Source organism: Megalops cyprinoides, chromosome 5 (genome assembly GCF_013368585.1).
Source record: "Megalops cyprinoides isolate fMegCyp1 chromosome 5, fMegCyp1.pri, whole genome shotgun sequence".
Lineage (NCBI taxonomy): Eukaryota > Metazoa > Chordata > Actinopteri > Elopiformes > Megalopidae > Megalops > Megalops cyprinoides.
The window spans coordinates 2,975,001-2,992,499 of NC_050587.1; the positions used below are offsets into that span (position 1 = coordinate 2,975,001).

General features: G+C 46.2%; 1 protein-coding gene across 3 annotated transcripts in view; it reads right to left on the bottom strand.

Annotated features, from left to right (window-relative positions):
* dab2ipb (DAB2 interacting protein b) overlaps positions 1-17,499 on the bottom strand; it is a 219,230-nt gene that overhangs the window by 181,510 nt on the left and 20,221 nt on the right. Inside the window, exon 1 of one of the 3 annotated variants that reach the window (XM_036528502.1) lies at positions 62-174. The exons of the other annotated variants lie outside the window; for them this stretch is intronic. The gene's annotated coding sequence lies outside the window, so the exon portion shown is untranslated. Of the gene's footprint in view, positions 1-61; positions 175-17,499 lie in introns of those variants that run through there. 3 annotated transcript variants of the gene reach the window in all.

The following is a 17,499-nucleotide window of genomic DNA, read 5'->3' on the forward strand; positions in this document are numbered from 1 at the left end:
ACAGGGTCACTAACGGCTCCAGGCCAGGACCCTGGAGCGGGGGAAAGACACCAGCACTCACCTCAGTCTCCCTCCTGCTTCGGCCCGAAGGAATCTGACAAGCTCATCCTCCACGCCGAAAGCCAAGAGCAACAAGTTGTAACGACATGTAATCTCCCTCTCTCTCTCTTTCTCTTTTTTCTCCTGCTTTTTTTCTCTCTCTCCTTCTCCCCTCCCCTTCTCTGCTCAGTCAGCCAGCAGCAGCCACAGAAATCCCTGTTTGCCACCAACTTCTGCAGGGCGCGAGTTTGGATCCTCCCCCCACCCCACCCCCCTTCAAGCACAAAGTAAAGAAGAGTTTCACTGAAAACGAGAAGGACTGGAGTGCTGGAGTAGAGGCAGCACCCCCCTCCCCACCCTCTCTCTCTCTCTCCCTCTCTCTCTCTCTCTCTCTCTCTCTTTTTCAAAGGAAGGAGTCCACGCGGTTGTGCTCTCAGCTCTGATGCCCTACAGCAAAGGGGGGGGGGGGGGGGGGGGGGATCTCAGAGCCAAATTCCTGGCAGAGGGAGGACCAATCAGAGTGCGGGCCGTGGGGAGTGGGTGAGCAGCGGGGCCCTGAGTCACCCCGGCTCTGTTACAGGGAGCTCACCATGCTGACACCAGAGGACCGGGGCGAGAGCGATGTCCCAGCCCCAGGGCGGGAAAATCCACCGACAGCCCCCCGGGGGACTTTTTAAAGACAGACAGAGTGGGACCCCCCTAAAAACACAGGCACAGCATTAAGGAGCGCTGCAGTGGCCTTTGCAGAGGAAGGCTCCTTTCCTCAGCGTGGGAGAGTCTCTCTGTTTACTTTCGCCCCACAACGCTGAGGGGATCAATCTTCTCACGTTTCAGCTGCTGTCAGAGGAATGGAGGAGGCTTTGTATGGCCCCGGGTGAGACACAAAGTCTCACCTCTCAGAAAACTGTCAGGGCAACCTGTATTAGTATCTGTTAATATTGTTATTTATATTCTAACTTACTGTCTTTATAGTCCGTAGCTAGCTTTTACTACTGGCTTTGACATGTAAACTATTTGCCAATATAAACAAACAAACAAACAAACACATACATACATGCACGTTTCTTGCACTTCATTTCAAGGTTGCAAAAATAATGTCTTAAATAAATAAATAGAAACAGCACACTACAAAAGCACTTGCTTGAACTCAATACTGAAAGTGCATTGAGGTCAGATTGATTCTGGTTTTTTTTACAGGGAGGGTCCATGGACCCAGACCCCCATGACAGGAAAGTGATTTAATGGCTTGAGAAAGAAAAAAAAGATGCCTTTACGGGACAATGGTTACCCCAGGTATACAGCTATTGTGTTACAACATACAAAGAGGAGCAGCAAACTTTTTCCACCCATAGCCTAGTTGACCTGTCTCCCTTTATCTCTCTCTGTCACACAGACCCCCTTCCTCCCCCTCCCCACACACATACACACACACACACACACACGCACGCACCTCCCTCCCTCTGTATTTGTGTATGTGCGTATAGGAGGCCAAGAGGCACTCAGTGAGTGGGGGTTAATCAGGCATTCAAACTGCAGGCCCACTACACTAAGAGGTCTGAGAGCGGACACAAGGTGTCCCAGCTCGGACAGAGGGCCAGGGGGTTGCTGACCTTTGGCACGGGGAGGGTCCGCCACCATCCCTGACATGAGAAAGAATGCTGTTGTTCTGAGCAGCTCTGGAGCTCCTAATTGACATTGTTCACCAGTGTTTAGTGGCCGCTGCGGACACAAAAGGAGGAGTGGGCGGCCACGCCCCTGCACCGTGATTATCGCTGCATCTCCAACGCCCTTGGCACCCATTTCACGCCCTCTCCTCTGCACGGGTGCCCCAAAGCCTTCCGCTCCCTGAGATAACCAGACACCAAAGACATTCCACCCTGCCCACCGACACCACCGTGACCCTGCCTTCTGAGACTAGGTTAGTGGAATACTGCATGTACTCGTGAAGAAGAGGCACAAAGTGGTCCGAAAAGCAAAAAAAAAACGATTTAACAATATTTTCCTAGAGCAGAAACAACATCAGAATGTTCTGTAAAGACTGCTAGTGCTGGAAGAGGAGCTTTTATCTCTGTTCCATCTGCATCGGTGTGCCATGTCCGGAGTAATAAGCTGTGTGACAGTGAACCGTAAGGCAGATCCCAAAAGAACTGCAACTTGAGCTGTCTCATCTTTTTAAAGTCGAGGTCTATTTCCTCTCAGTGTCGATGTTACTATCCAACCAATGGTGCAGATTTGCACCTCAAAGAATTATTAAAGAGAGCACCACTCAACGTGAATCACAACTTTACAGCGGTAGAGAAATGTTTCATATCATTTGGCCTTTGGTGGGTGGAAGGTTGCCAACCTTTATAAAGGTATAGTATATAATCTAGGACTGTGAAATGTAGAAAACACTATATAACTATCCTACTAATGTAAGACAAGATATTCACACTCTGCTGGTCCATAACCCTTTGCATCCTGCTCTTCAGTGGATTTGTCCAAGGGTCATACATTTAACACTGATCTACCATCTGCTACAGGTTTCATTTGCAAATCTGCCCCCTCAGGTGCAGGCCAGCAATGGAATGCCTCTGGCTGGCTCTGGTCTCTCATTAGCCCAGGTATTTGTGTGCTAAGTTCACATGGAGGCAGCGGATTACTGCGGATATACATGAAAGTACCTTGAACATCAGTAGCTGAAGTTGAACGATTTCCTTTAGCAGCGAAGAGCCCCTGACAGTGGACTACACTACACTACACTGTTCATTATGCTGGAGCTGCTCGGGTGAAGAGCTTCACTCAAAGGAGCAGCAGTTATGCCACACTTAGGATTCACACACAGGGCCTCACAGAAGACAGTGGCCTGGTGATTTCAGAGACCTAGCGGGCCCCTCCACTGCTGTACACCAATGGAAACAAATTCCACCTCCGCTGAAGTGACCCTGATTGGTTCCACTCCTACGCAACGACGCAACGACTGGCACAGCAATTAAAACTCACCCTGTCCTTCCCCTTGCTGCACCGTGCAGAAAAGCATGTGAGGTTTCCCTGACAGACTGCTCCTAGCTCACAAGCTGGACTGGACTGTGCAAATCTGTAACTATGGTGGATTTGCAACCTTTTCCGCTGCTTTACGCTTTCCATTATTCTCACAATCATTTTTTTTTTACTGAGTTGAGGGCAGAGAATAAGACATCTTCTTTCCTCTAATCAAAAAACGCTGACACACAGATTTATTGTTTGTTGTGCTGGTGGGCAGAAAAAGAAAAATTTTTTGAATTGGGTTATTGGGTTATGTTTTATTATTATTTATTGGGTTATGTTTTATATGGGTTATGAAGCGTTTCTTCAAAAGGAGTCACAGTGAGAACCTATGATGTGCTGAACAGATCAATAAGCCTGCTTGTTTGGTCTGTTTATCCCCCTTAGTCTGCCAGATATTCCTTAATGTCCATGGCTCAATAAAAACATAACGCATATAGGTCATAAAACTCCTTCTGATCCTTCAGCACACTCATTCCAGGCCGTCAGCCATGCAGGTTCCACTGGTGAAATCCATTTGACCTCTCATATCCCGGAGAGACTATTTTTAGAGGTGCTCCAGTTTTAGCAGATATCAGTGTTGATTCAGTGTTAGGGTATGGCTCTGGCTTTAAAGTAGCCAGGCAGGCCATATGCACAACACATGAAGCTTAATATGAAACGGATCACTTTAAATTTCAACAAAGATGAATATAATGAGGCCCAGAATCAGTCTAATCACAATGCACTTTCTCTTTCACACATGGAAAATTTCAGCAAGTTTTAGGTTTTTTGTTTTTTTCAAAAATGCACAACATGATGAGTTTGGCTATTTCTGAAATATAATTAGAAATACAGGTGTCATCCTAATGTCATGCTTGCTTAAAGCGCACTGCACCTGGGCATGAGTGGTTACATCCAGGTTCTCAATGTAAACACGTGTTTCAGGTTCACACTACGCCATCCACAGGTGGGAACATTAGTCATACAGGAGAGCAAGGTAGTGTGGAAAACTGGGTAGGAAGCTCTGCTTTTAACTAGGAGATCGCAGCCCTCAGTCCTGGGGGAGACACTATTATAATACCTTTGAACAAGTTACTGAACCTATACTGTTCAAATCACAAATCAAATCAAATCTGTACAATGTACCACAGACAAGTAAATGACCAGTGTCTGTGAAAAGTCTTGTGTATGTATATATATATATATATATATATATATATATATATATATATACACTATATGGACAAAAGTATTTGGCCACACCTGTTAATTATTGAATTTAGGTGTTTCAATCAGACCCGTTGCCACAGGTAATTGATAAAATCAAGCACCTAGCCATGCAGTCTCCATTTGCAAAATGATACAAAATGGGTCGTTCTGAAGAGCTCAGTGACTTCAAGCGTGGATGCCACCTTTGCAATAAGATGGTGAAATTTCATCCCTGCTGGATATTCCACGGTCAACTGTAAGTGATATTATTAGAAAGTGGAAGCATTTAGGAACAACAGCAACTCAGCCACGAAGCGGAAGACCACGTAAAATCACAGAGCGACTGCTAAGGCGCATGGTGCGTAAAAGTCGCCAACGCTCTGCTGATTCCTTAGCTGTAGAGCTCCGAACTTCCATTGGCATTAATGTAAGCACAAAAACTATGCGGCAGGAGCTTCATGGAATGGGTTTCCATGGCCGAGCAGCTGCAGGCAAGCCTCACATCACCAAGTCCAATGCCAAGCGTCAGATGGAGTGGTGTAAAGCACACCGACACTGGACTGTGGAGCAGTGGAAATGTGTTCTGTGGAGTGACGAATTACGCTTCTCTGTTTGGCAGTCAGATGGGTGAGTCTGGGTTTGATGAGTTCGGTGTGGAAGAACTTGACTGGCCCGCACAGAGCCCTAACCTCAACCCCATCAAGCACCTTTGGGATGAACTGGAATGGAGATTGCGAGCCAGGCCTTCTCGTCCAACATCAGTGCCTGACCTCATAAATGCTCTACAGAATGAATGGGCACAAATTCCCACATCTTGTGGAAAGCCTTCCAAGAAGAGTGGATTCTGTTATAGCTGCAAAAGTGGGACCAACTCCATATTAAAGTATATGTATTTGAATACAATGTCATTACAGTCCCTGTTAGTGTAATGGTCAGGCGTCCGAATGCTTTTGTCCATATTGTGTGTGTGTGTGTGTGTGTGTGTGTATATATATATATATCTATATATATATATATATATATATATAGACTGTACACACATATACCACTATATATACCACTGACATCATACTGTGGCTTAAAAAGGCTTAATATTCTGACAGCCTAAGAACACTGCCTTGGGCCATGTGACAGAGGGCACTTATCTCATACCTCATTAGTATGAATATTCAACTTAACCCACACACACGGAATGGAGATATGACAGAGGCCCCTTACCCAGGGGCAAGGCCTTTCACACTCGCAGAAATGTTCCAGATCTTCACATAGGACATAAGTCACAGTGGAAAAACCCAAGAAATGAGCTGGAGCAGTGCATGGCATCAGCAGTCCCACAAAGGTTTCATAAAAGAAACGGCCAAAAGAAAAAATGATAGCCTCTTGACTGCAGTCCCTTCATGAATTATAGCTATGTAACTGCCTGGCCACCTACCACTATGGAGTAAAGCTAGAATGGTAAGAGTAATTGGATGGTCTTCAGAGAGGTTGGGATAACTATCTAGCAGATCTGTAACAGTCAGTGGATAAACTGATAGCACAGCTCCATCACAGCTCCAAACAAGGTTTTGAAAACACATGACATTTCCACCTCTTTGGAGTTGCAAAATGAGAATAGCAAATTCAAATCAGGATTTGCAAATATCCTCTCCCTCCACACCAATTAGCTGAGCCCAATGAGGATGAGTAACAGGCCATTTCAGCTCAGTTTAAGCAGACCTATGTCACAAAGTGACTGAAGACAAACATCTGCATATGATAACTGCAGTAATAGGCCAGTGGGTGTTGTTTGCTGACATAAGTGGTCACGGTTCACGTTGTTTTTGAACACAAGTAAAAGTGTTGTGGTTCCTTCTCATTAAGAGGAGAGGTTATACACAGTATTTTTAATTTTGTCTGCTGAGTATGCCAGGGCTAATGTCCAGACTTAGCTTCTGTTAGAGGAATACAAATTCAAAGCTGTTTTTTACATACCCTACATACTGCATACTGCTTTGACCTGCGGCTGCAGTTAACCTAAAAAATACATCAGATGCTGTTTACTCCTAGTTTACAAAAATATCTCAATGATACATAAGTGATCTCCATCAACATACTGGCAATGCGTTCAAGTCCAGACTCTTGGGTTCAAGGTTTTGCCAGCCCAGAAAGTCCTAGTGTAAGCATGAGAGAGCAAAAAATGAGGCTGTAGTGCTTGGTAAAGGCAGGGAGAGAAGCACAGGTCTGCTACCTGTGGCTAAGCTGGAGTGACCTCATTGTAGGTTGTATTTATAACTTGCGAGTCTCTGGTGCGGTCGGCTGCTGTGCGCGCCGTGAAGTCCGTCCTTGGCCTGCTGAATGAAGGACCCTGAAGCTTCTGGTCCGGGTCAAACTGATAGGAGAGGTGCCAATACTTACGCCCCAGTGAGTCTGGACACAAGGGGGTATCACACGTGCTGCGTCGACTTGTGCATCTGCAGAACTTTCAGTTGGTGAATTTGCATGGATGACCAGTAAACTGACAGCAAATCATTATTCAGAGTCAGTTATCTAAAGGCTTTTGCTGAAGAAGGCCATTCAATGTTCTCTGTTCCAACTGATCTCACTCAGCCCAGCTCGCATAATACAGACAGGGTGGTGGATGACGGATGTTTTCTATGTCAGATGGAGTTTTCACACTCAGAGAGGGCTTGTGTGTCTAAGGTCAGGGACCTCACAGAGGTCAACATATTCCTTCTGTAAATTCTGGAGCAGAGGACCTCCTTTTTTGGCATGACTAAAAAGCACTGCGTTCAGCATCTGCCCGACATTTCCATTCATACTCCTGACACAGCCCTGACTTCTGGTGACCTATTAACCGACTCATTAACCAAACCAGCAGGGTAATGAAAGGGGGAGCCCTTGGCAGGTTGGCAACATTAGTTTTTCTATACATGTTTAGCAACCCTTATCAAGCTACATACAGTTACAATAGCTTCACTTCAATTTCAGCATGGGCACCAAAGCCATCTCCAAAGCCAACTCTGTGCATCAGAGTACCTCATAAATTAGAAAGGCACTCGCTGCAATAACAGAGCTTCAAGGCTTCCCCCCGCATACACACACATACACACACACACCACGTCCCTTACACACTTGTCCCACACGTCGCTGAGTTGAACATATGGGAGAATGAACCATTGACACCTAAGCTAATGAAATTAGTTAGATGCACAGGCAAGGTCAGAATAACAATGGAAACAAGATTCTCTTTCCACAAACACACACCCTGATCTCAGTGTTCACCCACTGTCATTATCTAGCACGTGTACTAACTCAACTCAAACAGAGAGAACCCCCACTTTCCTGCTAAAGACCCTAATTAAGTAGTTGTTTTAGTAGCATCTGCTGGGAGGGACAGCATTATTCCTGGACACAGGAAGAGTCACACCCACCATGCCTGCACGCATCAGCAGAACACTCCCAGGAGGCCAGGGTTTAGCAGCACCGGATTATGTAACGTCTCTAAGTGCTCCTTAGCGCAGGTGTCTATCCCATAATCACCACCATCTTTTTTTTCCCATGACAGCACCAGGCCCTTTTTATCACCAAGTCCATCCAAAGCCGGCTGCAATGTCAACACCAGCCTGGGAACATGACTGCCTCTATCGAGGAAACAGCTCACCTCCCACAAACACTGACTCCTGTTTTATGAGCAAGGCCTCTCAGACCCTCATACAGTCTCCATCCTCACAATGTGAGCACTTTCACAAATGCTAGAAAAAAATGCTTTGCCAAGCGACAGACTAACACTTAAATTCATGTTACTCTTATTGTTTATCTGGAGGGGCCACCAGATAAACGATACTGGTTTTGTTTCGTTTCGGCCGGACCACTCGAGGCGGTAATCCAGTGGTCCAGCCTCCAGAAGAGAATTTATCATGTCAATGGGCTTTTCCCGCTAAACTGGCGTTCATGATAAACTGCAACTTCTGAGTTGTGTGTTTTCAGCAGATTTGATTAGATTTTACGAGGCCACCAGAAAGGAGACATCTGCGTAAATTCTCAGCAGCGGAGCCGCATCTGAAATTACCACAGACCTTCAGTTGGCCGATAAGCACATGAATACATTGTAATGCTTAAATAAATTCAAGCTGGAGAAAGATAAACGACTGTGGACAGCGGGAGTAATCACTCCTTTTGTAGAGATGGGTGTCACACTTTGTGCAAATCGCAAGGCACATTTTTTTTTTTTATTCTTAACTTTGGAGAATGGAACTGAGAGACAGCCTATAAAACCCCTTCCTGGTCGTATGCAGCCCCTCCACCTCAGACTTCCAGGGTAGGGAGATTTCCAGCGAAGAAATTTGTACAGCTGCTGTCCCACAGACAAAGACACTTGTGTAACGTGGGGTCAGCGAACTTCTGCGCTGTTCCAGGAGAAGCTGAGCCAAGTTCCTTTCTGGGGGAATTCAGACTGAAAACACAGCGAGGCCACCAGTACTGCTGGGCTCCCTGTCACATGATCTCATTTATGTCCTATGAGGTGGGGGTGGGTGTGGCTTTCCATCACAGACCATACAAGGACAGCCTCCCATTTCCTGTCTTCACATCACACATTACTTTCATTCACAAAAAAAGTCTGTAATGTGGGGTGCCATGTGTGATCACATTTCATAATCTATGCATACAGTGACTATAGCAACATTTCACTACTGTTGGCTTCAAGGGCTGCATCTCAGCCAAGACTTCGTGCAACGACTCTATGACCACAAGACTCACTGACCGAATCCATATCCAAAATTACATAATTTTTTCCATCATGGAATTCTCTTTACACCTTGACAAGATTATATATAATTCACAAGATGAAAGAATACAATCCATTTGGACCTGACATATGGCTAGCATGAATGCACAGGCCTAATATGTGTGGTGCAATCCTAATGATGTTACAGTGAAAAATAAGCCTTGTGGGTGGCACGGTAAGTGGAAAAATTGTAGGCGCGTCCAAAATGCAGATCTGTCCTCTAGCAAAAGCAGGCATTACTCTAAGTAAGTCCGAGAGTAATTGCCTCCGTGTGAAGAGGATTACATCACTCTTAATTCAAATTGTTTCACAAGCCTCTTCAAACCGTAAGAAAATAAAGTTTCCTGCATTAAGCTAATTGATGATGAGCTTTTTTGCATTTAAATGAACAACAATGGCATCACTCAGTCTTTTCTTACTTCCTTTAAAAATGTGCTAATATCACTTTTCTGTTCTAATTAAAGATTAAATATTGAATGAAACACCTAGAAGGAGGCCATGTGTACTGACTGGTGTGAATGGTACATTCCGAATGGTCTCTCACTGTTAATGGGTCTCCCATAGGCAAACATCTGCAGCCAGCAGTGCAGCTCCGCATGCTTTCCCTCTTAGAGCAAGGAACACACTCCATCGTACCTAACTAATCAATCCTGGTCAAGGTCAATTAAGCAAGTGAACAGCTTTTACAATGTAAGAGGAAAACAAATAAATGAAACAGAAAGCCTGTAGGTTTAAATTTATCACCCACGACAGTTTTCAATACTCTATCGCAAGAGAGCGGTGGGCAAGAAACAACAGAGCGAACACACACAGGCTACTGAAAAAGCTCGCATAAGAAAGTCTCACAGGAAATGCCAGCTCATAGCGCAGGAACATAAAGTAAATTGACCTGCTCTGTGGGGTGTTTTTGCAGGGGGGATACTACTAAGCAGTTACATCACAAATGTGTATATTCTGAGAGGTTACTTGCATTAAATAGCTCTAGGCCACTACCTCAGTCTTCACATTTGCTTCTCCCACGATGCACTTCTCCTTGCACAGGAAGACACGGATGATAAACAAACACATCTGTCATGTACTCATGAAAGTGCCTGTACTGAGCAAGATATCACCCCAGCCCAGGGCGTGAAACACGGTACGTCTTGCAGACAGTGGATGTCTATTGTATCACATTGTTTCAGTGCTCTAAAAGAGAGCCCATTTGTTAAAAAATTAAAAAAAAAACAGCCGGACGTGACTGTCAAACGCCAGGAGCCTGACACAGATGCAAAGCATATTCTTGCCATAAGCTCCACAGAGGAAAAGATTTCGCTTTGTTATAAAGCACTGTAAGAACTGCAAGGGCCTCACATCTGACAAATCAAGGCAGCTCAAAGCAATCTGTGATTTTAATCAAATTAGCTCAGGCAGGCAGAAAAAAATCGGTTCAAATCCAGCAGTATTTTTTTTTTTTATCTGGCATTGTTATTTGATATAATCAGCATTCACGGTTCAAAAAAAAAAAAAAAACACTACAAAATGCATGAGAAAGGTCCAGTATGATTCATTCCCAACTGATACACATCTGAGAAAATTAACTGGATTAATACTGCCATTTTGCATTGAAAGAAACAGCCTCAATGTATCAAAGTCATTCTTTTTCAATTCCTGGACTATCACAGACCAGAACATCAAGAGAATGCAGTTGCTATGACTACAACAGCAGACCAGTGCAAACAAAACATGTGAACCTTCCACAAAGAGTGCCTCCCCTTCTCGTCCCTCAAAGTAATTCCACCTTTGAATGGACCTGTATACATCCATGTGGGTGTAAACATGACTTTGCTGCCCTATTGGTTAGGTAAACCATGGCTTGTGTCAACTGTCTATGCTCCATCAGGAACACTGTGGCAATGTCACCCCTGCTGCCAGCGCTGGTCAGATGTCAGCCTCATTCATACTGAGCTACAGTACATGTGGCTGACATCTGCCTTGCGCAAACTACAGAGGTCTTCTTTAAGGGGCTCTGGGGTCAAAAAGCATCAAGGAATTGCATCTGAAATTAAACTGCAATGCGCAACACAGTGTTTGTGTTGTGAGGAAGCAAGAACCCCCATGACCCTTGTGGTATGAACCACATACTAATAAATATTAAGCACTGTTGCAGGAAGGAACACAGCGTACCTACACACCTTGGTGATTCTGAAGTTATACTTCTCAGAAGTATAGGCAAAATGCAATTCAACCCCTGTGTTGTGGGAAAAATGATGCCAACTTCATCTGCAGGGGAGAGAGATTTCTTATGTAGAGGATTTGAAAACACGTCCGGTGTTATTTAAATGGCACCTGGGATCATTCCCTGAAAAACCATAAATACTTTTCCTCATTTCACAAATATATGTGCACCACAACCCGCATTTGGGACATTTATGAAAAAGTCATCACTAATTGATTTACAACAAAAACTTAATGATGAGAAAGAGGCTGGTGATTTAGAATGAGGACAAGAGGAGCCAGCGAGAGCAAAGTCAAAAAAAGCAAAAAAGATTTATTCGGCCTTAGTATTTAATCTCTGTACAATATCTCTGTATCGCTCTGTATGATCACATATGGAGCAACAACCAACAAAAAGGAAACCGAGAAACTTAATCAGAAACAATAATTGTCTGCAGCTTTTACACTTTAATGTGATCCCGTCTAGCCAGCCAAAATGTTGGCGCGGAGTCATGCGTGTTCCCTGGTCTCGAGAAAGGTGTTGGCTCATTTGCATCAAAATCACAGGCATCACCAAGCTCCTTCCCTCAATACCTCTGTTCAGAGCTTGTACCGCTCTGCAGCTCAGTTCTGCTCTCCTGCAGTTTTTCCATTTCCAGTTGCAAATTTTAGCCTGCACTGGGGATATTCTCTGACTACGCTCCCACAGGGGGACTTTGTGTGCTGGTTAGCTCTCGTTACTTATTTCCCAAAAGTCTAAATATGACATTAGTTACACTTTAAAGACATCATTTTACAGCTGACCATTTGAAACACACCATTAACCTCAGAAACATGTTATCTGCAAAAATACCTTGGATCTGGAAGGAAGTCAAATATATTAGCAGCTAACTGAATAATTGCTCTAATTCGGCCACTGGATAGTCTGATTAGGATGCCAGCCTACATGCACACAGTATCCCTCCAGAGACTGAGTGCTCGCTGCAAACTGCACAGACATATCAGCCTGATTTTATGTGGCTTTCCTGAGTCTCCTTGCTGGGCTCAAACCCCTCCTGTACAACACCTGAAAAGCACAATATCCCTACTGCAGTTGGCAGAGATTCAGGGATTGAGGGAAAGATTATGTGTGGACTTTCACGTGTGTGTGTTTGGGGGGGGGGTCTGAACACCTGTGTCACCAGCCCTGTTCCTATTATCAAAGAGACACTTGCCAAAAGTCCGTGTGCAGCCTTCCCTGTCACTGCGCCCGGCGGCCTAATGACAGCAGTCAAGAATAACACGTTGCACTACGAGCTGCACGCAGCACAAGGACGAAGGACACCTCACGAGCGCACATGGACCCCAGAGACAAACAAACAGAGCTGGGATTGGTAAACACACTCAATGGTAAACAGACACGGGGGCCCTGCCTCTGAATGCTCCATCTCTCTGCAGCTCCAAGAGGCTCAGACAGCTCGCACCGAGCACGCACGCACAAACACACACACACACACACACACACTTGTGCGCGCACACACACTCACAGCAGGGGACGGCTGCGAACAAATGGGGCAAATTGGAGCCCCGCTGAGCTGCTCTCAGATCAGCTCCATTTGTTAATTCACCAGCAGCCAACTCCTACGCCCCCTGATCCAGAGACTGTGGCACTACCTTTACATTCAGCATCTACATTTGCCTGCTAACGCAGCACTTACATCAGCATGCATTACTAACTTCTTTGTTAGGTACAATAAAGAGCAGGATTCAAGATGGAGCTGGAACCGATAATCCAGATGAGCCACTCAGGGTACAGACCCATGACTCCGTGGATACGGGTCCGGCTCCCAAACCTCTCTGACGAGTGAGTTCTCAGCCCTGCGTGTTTGCACATTCTTCCTCTAAGCCCATTTCACCTTGCTGTGTGTACTGCAAGCGCAGAAAGGCATTAATCAATTTTAATGCTGGCTCATACAGAATTTTAAGATTTATTTCAAAGCACGCTGCACTAATCCAGGTAAACAGCTTTTTCAACAACTGCTTTTCTGAAGCTTTTTTTCCTTCCCCGAGCTGAACAACGCTATTCATTTTCTCCTTGAAAAATGCAGCCAGGGCAAGGCTTCCTCTCGACAGCGTTGGGAGGGGCTGAGGGGTGGAGGGCTAGTTTCCTGTGATGCTGAAGGTTTAAAGCAGTCATATAACTGATTTAATCAGTCTTTATCATGTCTGCATCCATCAGGGCCGTGACGTTTAGGGCAGTGATTTAGTGCTGTCGAGAGGAGTTGAAGTGACAGTGGTTAAGAGCTTCAGAGATGCAGGGACTAGGCCGCGGAGCAATTCTCCTCGGCAATGATTCATGCTAATCGTGTTCGGCTGCATGGCCCCCAAGGCTAGCGCGCCGTGGTGGTGATTCCTTAACTGTGAAGAGTGCTCGACTACCACGGCATCATGGGTAGGAGCCATTGGCTACACTCCTAATCAGGGGTGCGCCTTTCACAGCGCGCTTCTCGGCGTTCCTTTCCAGATCGTCATTTCCCTTAGAGTGCAGTCGCATGGTGCCTGTAAACAGCGGAATTCACACTAGAGAATTTATACGCACGGTTGGCTGTTGTCACTGTTGATCAATGCAGCCACTGTAGTCAGCTGAGCCAGAAAGGTATGAAATGAGCACCTGTAAGACCGCATATCAGTCAATGAGTCAGATGTCGCAAGTTCAAGTCTTAGCTGTTTCACGCGCCAACTATGACAGGGAATATACAACAGCGTGGCACAGCTGGCTTTGTCTCAGAAGGGTAGGGTGGGTTTTCCTCAAGTTGCAGTGGGAATATTAACTAAAAATGTTTTTTTGAATTTGTGTGTGTGTTTGTGTGTATTGTTTGGATCAACTTTGAGCCCTGCCCACGGGTCCTGGGCTCCCCTATGCCCTGCCCACAGGCCCTGGGCTCCCCTACACCCTGCTAACAGGCCCTGGGCTCCCCTACACCCTGCTAACAGGCCCTGGGCTCCCCTACACCCTGCTCACAGGCCCTGGGCTCCCCTACACCCTGCTCACAGGCCCTGGGCTCCCCTACACTCTGCCCACGGGGCCTGGGCTCCCCTACACCCTGCCCACGGGGCCTGGGCTCCCCTACACCCTGCCCACGGGGCCTGGGCTTGCTCGCTGCAGGACACAGCTCTGTAGCCAGCTCCCAGTAGCTGACAACAACAGATTATATGCTGTGAACCTGCAGGCTACATATGCTGACTCTGTGAACTGCTCCCTGCGCTGGGCCAGGAGGAGTGGATCTGAGAGTCTAGATATCCTCATACATAACAAGCAATGGAGGAGGGGGGAGTCTCCCTGAAGCTATCAAGCATAGAGCAGCTGTACTACTTCTCTGAGCGCTGGCTCAGATAATGCCACAAAGCTGCGCACTCCCCCAGATCACTGTCCAATCAAATCTTTATGAATCAATCAATCAAGTCATCTCTCTGTTGGAGGTAACTCAAGTGAGCTCTGACAGAACAGAGTATGCTGCTTAAGACCACCTGCAGTCCTGTTCTGTCCTTGCTTCAGTCATAAAGGGATACTCTTGGGGTTTGTAAACAGAGCTTAGCAGTGACGTTTCTTAATGGCCTTCTTAGTGAATTCCCCCTTGTTCCTCTCTGAGAGGAGCGGATTAAAGGACAGCCAAGCCTGCTTCCAGTTTCCTTAACTCGAGTCAGCTGGGGGAAGCAATGCAGAGAGGCTGATGGCCATCTGAGCTGCAGAGAATGAACAGGTGACTTCCATTCAGAGGAGACACACGCTCCCGGCACACAGTAGCTCTCGGGAGCAGGATACCCCTGTGCGCCATTTGGCTGGCCACACAGGCACTGTGCATGTGGCCGCCGGGAACCCTGCAGGAACCCTCTGCCACAGGCCTTTTTCGGCTATGGTAACCAGATCAAACGAGGCATGCTTTACAAGGAAGGCAGAAAACCAGAGATGGCTTTCACCAATGTGTGCTCAGAGTCAGAGACTGATATACTGATGCAGATTATTAACCCCCACACACTCACACACACATATACGCACATAAGCACACACACACACATGCACAAGTGCGCACTCACACACGCACATCAACAGTCAATCTCAAGTGACGCCTAGGTCTACACACACAGTTACTTGTTGTGCACATGCTAAAATGTGATCACTTATGCACGCTGTGTGTGCTCACATGCTGCACGCTCAACGCGGCATTCAACAGCGAGGACACAGAGTTCTAATCAGAGCGATGAACACGGGGAGCATAATAAATCTGCCTAAAAACAGGTGTCTCATTCTTATTCATTTTTCTCTCTGATGAGGATGGCATCTTTGAATGCAGGGTGCTCTCCCAGTGAAAGAGGCAGAGTTTTATGTGCTGCTTTGAAGCAGGAAAAGGCGGGGTGGGGGGAGTGGTGCTTGTTGGCACATTCTCCTTCAGCATCCACAGAATATGTGCCCTCAGCTTCTACAGTGTAACAGACTCAAAACACACATGCATACACAAGCATCCACACACATGCATACACAAGCATCCACACACATGCATACACACACTCATGAAAGTGCACAAAGACAACTTTAAAAGCAATCACGGTCCATAATGGGAATGACTGCCTGAATGAGAGAGAGCCAGTGAAGCGCAGCAGACAAACGCAGGGGACAAACAGTGTGCGTCACATCTCGGCGCCTACGTCAGAACACGGTGCGTTAGCGGGCTTAACGACGGGCTTGCTACGGTCAGACACATGCTGCCCCTGCACATGGTCGCATGTCTTCCCATGGTGCTGCACCTCCCTCGTCCCAGACCGCCCAAACTCCAGGCACAGCACCAAATGGAAACTCACCGGGCCTGACAGGCAGAGAGAAGCTGCAAGAGCCAGGCCAAGAGAAATGCCACATTCTTTCGGCAGAGCCACATTCACAATGGCTTCTGTCTTGTTTGGCCTTTGAGACAATGGCAAAAGGCTGAGGCAATTTCAACCAGTTTCATTAACTCAGGCCCCCGTTCTGCGTCTTCCTTTCAAAGAAGAGAGGGAGAGAGAGAAAAAAGGAAAACTTTGGCGCATTTTTCCACTTAATCCTCAAGAAACAAAGTGGTCCTCCCACAAAGCCCTGCCCTGGAGAGCTCCGCCCGCTGCCTCCTTAAACAGCAATCTGAGTCTACAAACACAGGGAACACATTTACATGTCAATAACAGACTTGGATTGTGTTTTTTCCCTCTACAACTCCAGAGCAGAATCTATTGCTAGCCTAAGTATGTCTTAAAGTGCCGTTGCTAGTCCAGAAATGAACCACTGGTCTAGCACTTTTTGGGGTTAACCCTGAATACCAGGAGCAGAGCAGTACCCTCTGATAATGGCACTGTGGATGCTACGTATATCCTGAAATTTGTGTTATAAACAACGCTGTGATATTTGCTGAAATCACCCAAACTTTGTCATTCACACAGTAAAGTTTAATGGAAAGAATACTTCAGACATTTCTTTTTCCAATGTAACTGTATGCCATTTACTTTTGCAAGATGGAATCTGAATGATTGCCATTTGACAGTTGCAGACAAAGACTCTGGGATGATACAAAACCAAAGCTCGACACATGTTTCATTCCCAAGGACAGAGGGACAGCATTACAGAAGAATGGCCATTCCATTCCATGATTACATGCCCTCACACAGGGGAAACTGTCCTTGTGTATTTTACATGCAAACCATTTACATGCATGGATGTTAACTGTACTAGGATAAGTACTTCGCTCTAGGGTACAATTTCAATGATGAACTGTGAAGTGAACAATCAGAACCCTTTGGGTTAACCACACAATTATCCATGCAGCCCCCACTCAAATGCATCCAGTGACACTGTACAGATTCTTCCTCCACTGGTTAACATAAACCACCTGCGGACACAACCTGTAAACATCTCCTGAAGCCGCCCTGAAAGCTCATTATTTTTAGCGTTCTCCCTCTTGTGTTCCTCACATCTAAATGGATCTGACCTTACTGTTACAGAGAGGGCCTGTGAATAACCACTCGGTGATCCGTGGCCTTTCTCCACTTGGGAAGACACCAGTGTCAAGTCCGTGGTCAGGTCAGCAGACGGCGAGTCTACTGCACTGCATGCCCGGACGTCGGAGGCACCGCCTTCCCCCTGGAGGGGGGGGGTTGAAAATCCCCCACGTTCCATTACAAAGCCATGTATTTCCCCTCAGGCACATTCCCCAGAAGTCCTGCTCTCCTCTCTGATTGGCAGGGGGCTGGCTCATCCACAGTGATTGACCAACTGCATTAAGTTCTTG